Source organism: Callithrix jacchus, chromosome 20 (assembly GCF_049354715.1).
Source record: "Callithrix jacchus isolate 240 chromosome 20, calJac240_pri, whole genome shotgun sequence".
NCBI classification, from domain to species: Eukaryota; Metazoa; Chordata; class Mammalia; order Primates; family Cebidae; genus Callithrix; species Callithrix jacchus.
In genome coordinates this window covers 44,174,496-44,183,352 of record NC_133521.1, presented here as the reverse complement: position 1 = coordinate 44,183,352, position 8,857 = coordinate 44,174,496, and positions in this window count along the sequence as shown.

Here is an 8,857-nt window from a genome sequence, read left to right as displayed (position 1 = left end):
TTGTCTCCTCCTGAAAGCAGTTTCTAGAATGCTCGTGGCGGAGGCTTCATGTTCCACTTACACAGGCAAATACGCCTGGTCGTGAGTCTGGCTCCACAGGTTGGGTAAGCAGCCAGGTTGCCCTGGGGGCAGGCCCCCAGCACACCCTCTCAACCCTGTAGGGAGGAATAGTGCTCTCCCCACTTTTGCCAATGAAAAGACTGAGGTGCCAAAGGAGGAAGTGACTTTGCACCTGCCTGGTCCCACAGCCAGCTCTGGCAGAGCTAAGCCCAGTAAAGGTGACCTGCCCAAGCATAGAACAGCCTGAGTCTAGCTTCCGGAAAAGCATTCTCAGCTTCAGGAGGAAGCCCAAACCCCTGGCTCCATTTCTCTTCCGCCTTTAATGTCTCCTCTCTGCAATCCCACCACACTGCTCAGGCAAACAGCTGGGACACACCTGGCTGCTGACCCCAGGGTCTGAAATAGGGTAATCAGGGTCATTCCTCTCATCCGCGGCTGCGCAGTCTGGGATATCAGTTTTCCTGAAACAGATTTTTAGGCCCCAACAGCATCTGCGCGAAGTGGACAGCAGGTGGCGCTGCCTCCTTGCAGAATAACAGCCGAGCGCAAGAAATCCCTGGGGCGGTCAGAAGCTGCCCAGCCTGGGGAGATAATTTTCCTAATGAGACTGATTTTTAGGCCCCAACAGCATCTGCGCAAAGTGGACAGCAGGTGGCGCTGCCTCCCTGCAGAAAAACAGCCGGGAGCAAAATTCCCTGGGGCGGTCACAAGCTGCCCAGTCCAGGGAGATCAATTTTGCTGATGAGATTGATTTTCAGGCTTCGGCAGCATCTGCTCCAAGTGGACAGCAGGTGGCGCTGCCTCCTTGCAGAAAAACAGCCGAGCGCAAAAAATCCCTGGGGCGGGTCACGAGCTGCCCTGCAGGAAGGACGCTGGTGCTCGGCTGCCTCTGCCCTTCTTGCTGGCAGGGCCCGCTCAGCCTTTGGAGAAGGATTCTGTGACTGTGGCAAAAGGACACGGCTGTGCTCAGAAGGCCTAAGGGATTGCCAGGGCCCCAGACCTAAGCCGGGGTAAAGCTAAGACGGGCCCCAGACTCTCTGCCCCCAGAGCTGTGCCTGCCTCTCTCATTACTTCTCAACCAGCCAGATGGGCAGAGCTGGCGCCCATCCTCCCAGCCCACTGCAGCCCCTCAGCTCTGGCAGCAGCTGCCCCCTGCACTCAGGGGAAGTGTCCTCTGGGCATTTTTGCCCCCGCTAGCTCTCAGCCAGTGGCCCCCACATCCCTCACCTCAACACCCACATAGAGAAGGAAATGGATGGAGACGCACGACAGCAAATAAGAAAGGTCGAGAACAGCAGCCCAACAGAATCACCAAGAAAGGGCCAGTGCAGAGACCGCCATGAAGACTACATTTTAGCAAAGCGATAGTGGGGAGGATGAAATGTCAGATGTGAACAACGTTTAAAAGGAAGCAGTAAAATCCAGGTGTAGGCATGGTGGCCAATTGAGGGTAAACATGGCCCCTCTGGCGCCCGCAGCAGACATCAGTAATGATCCCTGTGCCTAGCTCTTGCTGGCTGATCCGCGGTGCCTTCCAGAACGTAAGGCCCGTGACCTGCTGATATGGACAGGAGATGTGAAGCTTTCTGCCTTTTACCAAAGGAGCAAAGATGAGGGCTCCCTCCCCTCCCCTCTTCCCGTCCTCCTGGGGATGGCTGGGCAGTATCCTCTCCCTGTCCCACAGGCCCTCAGGAAGCACCTGGCTTGCAGCTGACTCAGTTTCCAGAATTTTAATTCTCACAGCCACCTCCCCCCAGCTAAAATAACCAGTTGAGGCTTGCCGAGCCTGCTTCCCTCCATCCTGCTCCCTTTATAGATGTATAAAGTATATTATTAAAGACATTACATAGATAACACATCATTTCACACAATCCTCACAGTCACTTTTGAGAGGCCTCCTACTTCACAGCCAAGGTAACCGAATTGCAGAGGGGTCCATTTGCCCACCGTGCCCCCGTGTGCAGGGAGAGAAGCGCAGACTGCCACAGCAGCTGCCCACAGGTTGAGCCAGCAGTACCCGCGTGCCTGCCTTCGCTGGGGATCGTCCCCTGCTTGCCAGCTGAGACAGGAATAGGCAGAAAAAGCCAGGGGTGTTTTCTAGAAAAGCAGGGCCCTGTGGAGGGGTGGGCAGCTTCCAACAGATCACGCGGTGCACAGGGCTGAGGCGCGTTGTGGCCGCTGGGAGTCCCTGTCTGGCCTGCCCTGAAGGCTTCAACTCAATATCCTAATGAGACTGATTTTTAGGCCCCAACAGCATCTGCGTGAAGTGGGCAGCAGGTGGCGCTGCCTCCTTGCAGAAAAACAGCCGAGCGAAAAACGCTTCAACTGGGATCCGCACTTGTGCCCAGCCCACCATGCGACAGCCCCACACAGGCCTTGTCCTGTTGCTGGAAGTAGCCCCGTATTTGATTGCATTTGTAGATGGAGAAATTGAGGCATAGAGTATTGGCAGCTTGTTTCCTGGTGCATTTCAGAGATGCAGGTTCAGGGGATCTGGGAGCCCCTCTTCTGTCCCCCTCTCCCTGCCACCCACTGCTGCAGGAAGTCCCCTTGACTCTGCCAGTTTCAGCGGTCATCCTGTGTTTTTACCGGAGACTATCTGGGCACTTTTTCCAACAAGCAGAGACGTTCGGGGAACCACATTCACATTCCCATGAATAAGGCCGGACTTTTTCCTGTGAACGGAACCTTTTATTTTTCATGTCCATAAATCACAAAGGGCGGAATGGAGCTGATGTGTGACCGTGTGGTGTGGGCATTTGGCACTCTGGATGGTTTAGAAATAATGAGCCCAGGCCCTGAGTGCTGAATTGTGAGCAAATTAAACATCCCCGCCCACTTTGGAGGGCAAATTAGCTCACTTAAGCCTTAGAAGAGTCCCAGGAAGCATGTACTACTGTTTCCATTTTCCAGATAGGAAAGATGCGGCTCAGAGAGGCTCTGTGACTCCCTAGGGTCTCACAGCAGAGTTGGCCATGGCGCCAAGCCCCTCCCTGTGGGTGGGGGAAGGCTGTGCTCCTGAGAAACACCGAGCGTTCATCTCTTGACCACAAGCAGGGCCTCAGGGGTAACGAAGCCACCACAGCTTGTCAGAACAGAGAGCGCATTTAATGGTTGAGGAGTGCCGTGCTGGAGCCAGGCACACCAGGGTTTGCACCATGTCCTGGCTGTGTGGCCTCGATGGAGCTTGCCCTCTCTGTGCCCGGTTTCTTCACTGTACGCTCTTCACAGATCATTCACGGATTTAACCCTCACAGCAATGCTGTGGGAGGCCTGCTCTTACCATCATCCCCACTGTACAGATGGGGAAGCCGAGGTGAGCAGAAGAGAGACACCTGTGCAGGCGCACAAAGGTAAGAAGCGGTGGAGTCGGGACTCTAACCCAGGCCCTCCGACTCCAGTGCTAACTGTATCCCTTATCTGCTCTTCCTGGAACCACGGGCTCGCTGAGGGCGCAGGGAGATCTGAGGCCAACGCAGCTGTCTCACTCCAAGAATGGGGTTGGGAGTCAGTTTTACTTCTTCCTATCACTTTTCTAAAGTTTTATTATTTCTTAAATTTGGAATAAGCCACCTCATTTGTGTAGTTAGAAAAAGACTACAGTAACTGACCCCCTGACCAAAAAAAAAAAAAAAAAAAAAAAAAAAAAAAAGGCAGTTACGCATTAACAAAGGTCACAGGGTCTGAAACGGTCATCAGGCTTATTCTTCGCATCCGCGGCTGCCCAGACTGGGGAGATCAATTTTCCTGATAAGACTAATTTTTAGGCCCCGAACAGCATCTGCGCGGAGTGGACAGCAGGTGGCGCTGCCTCGTTGCAGAAAAACAGTCGAGCGCAAAAATCCCTGGGGCGGGTCACAAGCCGCCCTGCAGGAAGGATCCTGGTGCCCTGGGCTTCCTCTTTTGTTTCCCAAGGGGGTCCTTGACCCTGCGCTCTCTCCCTGGGGTGGGCATCGCAGCGAGGGCCCCTGGGAAGTGAGCTGGTACAGCCGTCCTCCTGTCCCCATAGACCATGCTTGCTGTGGCCTCACCCATCCTCCCCTGCCTGCCTCCCTTTGCCCTGCCCACTTTGCCGAGGGTGCAGCTTCTTTAAGGTGATAAGCTTACATTAAGGCTGCTTCACTTATTTAAGTCTCTCACAGCAATACTCTGGGAGGCTTCTGCACCTGGACAGAGGCGGCGGAGATTGCAGTGAGGCAGGTATTCACTTATGTGAGCTTCATTGCTGTAAGGCTTATAAATAAGTGAAGAATTTTTGCTCACCCAAGCTGGTGACCCTGTGGAGGATCACAGCAGAAAGCCAGGACCGGCCAGTGCTTCCTGCCTCACGGAAACGTCGTGCACTGATTGATCTACAGCGTGTTTGGGGAAGTATCCGAAACAGAAATGTTCCTGTCCTCTTCCAGGGACGTTTGCAGACTCAGCACACTTCCCGTGGCCCAAACCCAGACCTGCCAGGGAACACAGAGTCGGGGGAACACGGGGGTCCCTGCTTGCTTCTGGTGTGCTGGCGCTGGTTCCCATAAGATGCCTGCAGTGGCTGGTCACAGTGCTACAGCACTTTGAAGACCCCTGTTTGTGGCACTGCTCTTCCCTACGCTGCCGGGCCACGGGCATAGAACATTGTCCAAAATAAGCCAGAGAGGACGCCTGCACCTGCCCCAGTGACCCTGCCTGCTTTTCCTCTTGGCTGTCTCCAGCAAGTGTCCTGCGCTGTAGGATGGGAGAAAGACCACCACAGGGACCCTGCAGACACTGCATCTGGCCAGCTTTCTGAGTCTGCTCAGGACATTTGTGGTCATCCTGGCCTTGGTGTCCTTGTCTCTTCATGGTGTCCACATGATTTCAGGTGTCCTGACGCTGGTAGCAGCCGGATGGTCCCACAGGACATGGCCTGTGTATTCAGCTGCTGGGCATCATATGGCTTGGGCATCTGCTCCTAAGGGGACCACACACTTTCCCACCTCAATGCCAGCCACTATGCAACCACCACATGCTCTCTGCCAGTGGGCTGGGGCAGCGGGGCACTGGCTGGTCTGTCTGTAATGATGGGTGTATGTCACCATGTCCATCATAAATCTAGTCTAGTGGTGGACACAGAGCCAGGGCCCTGTGTGGAAGGGATAGCTCCATGAGGGTTCCCCTCTGTCTGTCATTTTATGCTGGCGATGTTTTATTTAAGAGTTTAATTGAGCAATGAACAATTTGGAATCGGACAGCCTTCCAGCCAGAGTTGGCTAGGAGACGCCTCACTCCCGCGATGTTTTATACTTGCGGGCGTTCTTCTGCCCCTGTCCACCCTCAAAGCACATGAAGACCTAGAATTGTCAAAGGCCCAGGTTTCCTCTCAGCCCCACAACAAGTCAGTGTCCCTTCCTGGATGGATATGACTCCCTCCCTTGCTGTCCCACCCTGCTGGCCACATGGCCCAGAACATGCCTCGGGGCTCAGACACCGGCAAAGGGCCTTTCTACTTAAGCAGAGTCCAGAACGTTGAGATATTGGTGCCCAGAAGTTTCCATAAGCAGAGTGTGGAGGTGGCCACAGTGCTGTGTGGCCAGCCTTACTCACCTTGAGCACCTACTTTCATCTGAAGTTTTTCTCTGCTGGTCTAAGGGGACCCCATGAAGCAAAGGATGCTTCCACGGCAGGCCATGGTGGAACCTGTGAATCACCGTTGGAGCTCTGAGAGGGTAAGTTCTGGCTGGCTGCTAGGCCAGCTCCCTGCCCTGCCTGCAAGGGCCCTCCTAGCTCAGCTGGAAGCCAAGAGGGGGTCTGAGAGCCCCCGACCTCCTGTGGTCCTGCCCATTGCTGCCCCTGCTAAATCATGGACCCCGTGTCAACTTTCCTTTTTCCACAAGGCCTTTTGGATGGAGGCAAACCGGAATCCAGGAGCTGTGTCATGTAATGGTGGGGGAAACAGGCTTTAGGGTCAGAAAGTACTGGTCCGAGTCCAAATTCCACGTCCTACCAACCGTGTCTGGAGCAGACACTGACCCTCCCTGAGCTCAGTGTCTGCCTCCAAAAGTAACAAGGGCAAAGCCTAGCCAGGAGTGAGCGAGGGTGGTCTGGGGTAGACTGAGCTGCTTGCGGGGGAAGAAGGCCTGCTCCGGCCCGGCGTACATGTGGTATACCTGCAAATGTGGCCATGATGCCTGTTGGCCTGGCCTCCAAGTTCTCCCAACCAGCTGCTGCAAAGACACGGGGGCCTGATCCAGCAGGCGGGCAAGAGGGGGCAGCAGAGGCCACTCATAACAGCCTTGGCCAGTGTGAGAGAGGAGACCCAAACTAGTGCTCACAGTACCACCTGGCTATCTGGGAACCCCGTGGACTCCTGGGTCTCCCCTCCAGAGATTCTAACCAGGAGCTCTCAGGGACCCCTCAAATCTGCAGTTTAAACAGACATCCCAAATATGTCTGATGAGGGTGATTCCTGGGCTGAACTCTGATAGTTACCATCAGAGGTGAAGCCACTGGGCTCGGGGCTTCTGACCTCCCTCTTCCCCACGGGGCCATCTGCAGGATACTCAGCAGGACTAGGAGGGGTCAGTGAGGTTGAGGGAGATTCTGGTGGCTGGTTTATGTTGGCACCTCAAGCCCTAACCCACTGTGAAAATTCTCTCAGCTATGTGAGCCATCTTGCTTCTCCCTGGGAAAGGAGGGAAGGTCGGTGAAGATGGGAATTTAGCTGTCTCCACACTGGGATCAGAAGTCCCTGAGCAGAGGGCTTTGTAAAATATGGATTTTTGCACCTCTTATGGTTTCCACACCCCTCACAAGCAGACACACCCACCACTCCACACTGACCCCAAGAGACATCTGGGAGAGAAAAGCCAGGTCTGACTGGCCACTCCTTTCTGGGTACCAAGGAACCAGGCCACCCCTTGACTCCTTAGAAGCATCTGCCTTATTAACCCTGGCCCCGCTAGGTCCACCAAGACTGTACTATTCAAGATCAGGAAACCGAGGCTCAGAGGCGACATGGCTTGCTCAGGCTGGGGTAGCCGCAGAGCAGGAACCCTAGCTCCTCTTGCCACTGCTTTGAGCAAAAGCCGCCTGCTGATGGGTGGCTGGGAGGCCTGAAGCCGCGCTGTTGTGGCTAGTAACCCCCTCCAGCCTTAAAGAGAAAAGAGAATAGAAAGTGCACACCTCGGTGGCCCAGGCGCCACCGCATCAGAAGCTCACACCCCAGGCGCCTTCCGGCCGGCTGGCCAGGCGACTGACCTGCTCGCCAGGACAGGCCCTGGGGGTGAGCTCCCCGAGGCTAAATCCCGTTTGCCTGGGGCTGAGGAGTTCGGAGGCCGCGCCCTGGCGCTTCTACTCCCTGGGGCTGCAACGGGAAAGCGACGGGGGCTCGGGTGCGTCGGCCCCGCGCAGGGAACCGAGGCGTCCGCGAACGTGTAATCCACCCGCAGAAGCCTGCAGCGAGCGGCTCCTACCTCTGTTCCGGGGCTTTATTACAGGGGAGATTTCACATCAACAGGCATCTCGACTTCCCTGTTTCAGCGCAAAACGCTTAAAATATATGAAGAAATTGTGAATTAATTCTACGTTATTCCAGAACGAAACCCCTAAGATAATACTGAGCGATGATGCATTAATTCTACGTAGGGCGCCTCTGTGCCCGTGGATCCTTAGGGGTCCTTTACGCACGCAGGGCGCATAATTTTGCACCAGACTCAGGAGCCCTTTGCTTTTTAAGCTTGTCACTTGCACGTACTGGGCACGCTTCTGTGGCATCGCTCAGCAGTGGGAGTTTCACCCACGACCCCTGTGCGAGCCCGGCACTCAGTGGACCCGGAGGAAGACAGCCCAGCCGAGCGCAGTCTCCGCGCTGCAGCAGCGGCGGTGCGAAATCTCGGACTCGGGTGCAGAGGCAGTTTCGCCTGAGTTATCTGGCCCTTCCGGGCTTGCCTGGAGCCAGGATCTCCTTGCGGGAAGGCTGGACTTTCCCTCTCATTCCCAGGCCGCAAGTCAGGCGGGAAGACCGAGGCCGATCACTGTCCCCGGGCAATCTGGGCCAGTTTTCCTGCACAAGCCTTCTAGATCTCCACCAGCCTCCCGCCCCGCCAGACCTGGGCATGGGTGCGCTGGGAGAGCCTCCTCAAGCGAAGGCAAGGAGATGAACAGGAAACCGGTCTTTGCCGCCGCCCGGGACCCTAGTCCAGCGGCGCCAAAGCCACGCACAACCGGGCGCACGGGGGCCTCTGGCGCGCCAGGGCGCCAAGCGAGTGGGTGCAGGGGCTGGAGACTCCGCAGAAGAAAACCTGGGAGGGCAGTTGGGCTTCTCCAAATCAGCCCCATTTCCCCGGAGCCTCTGTGGGAGAGAGAAGGGGTCCACAGCTCCTCTATCCCGCGAGGCAGACCGGACGCTAGAGCAGCGTTCGGCGCTAGGAGGCCCGGGAAATCTCCGCACTGGGTTTCCCGGCTCTAGTCAGAGGCGGAGGGTGCAGAGAAGACCTCCTCCCCAGGAAGACCGCCTTCTCCGTCTGCTGCGGACCTGCTCTAGGAGCGCCCAGCAAAGCCTGGTCTGACGCTTCCCGCCGGAGACTCCAAGGGATGGTGTCGCCGGCCTTTTCCTGTTCCCCTTATCTCGATTTTATAGACAGCTGTTGGTTAGGGACATCAATTGCCCAGGCTAGTTTATTGATAATTTTGATGTAACAGAGCACCAGAGAAATTACCCCCTACGTCCAAAATGTCAAGTCTGAGAAGAACCAGGTTCAGAGACTCACGACCCCACGACGCAAGACCCCCTGCGGGGGTCTGGAAGGGCCTCACCAACAATGCGACTGAC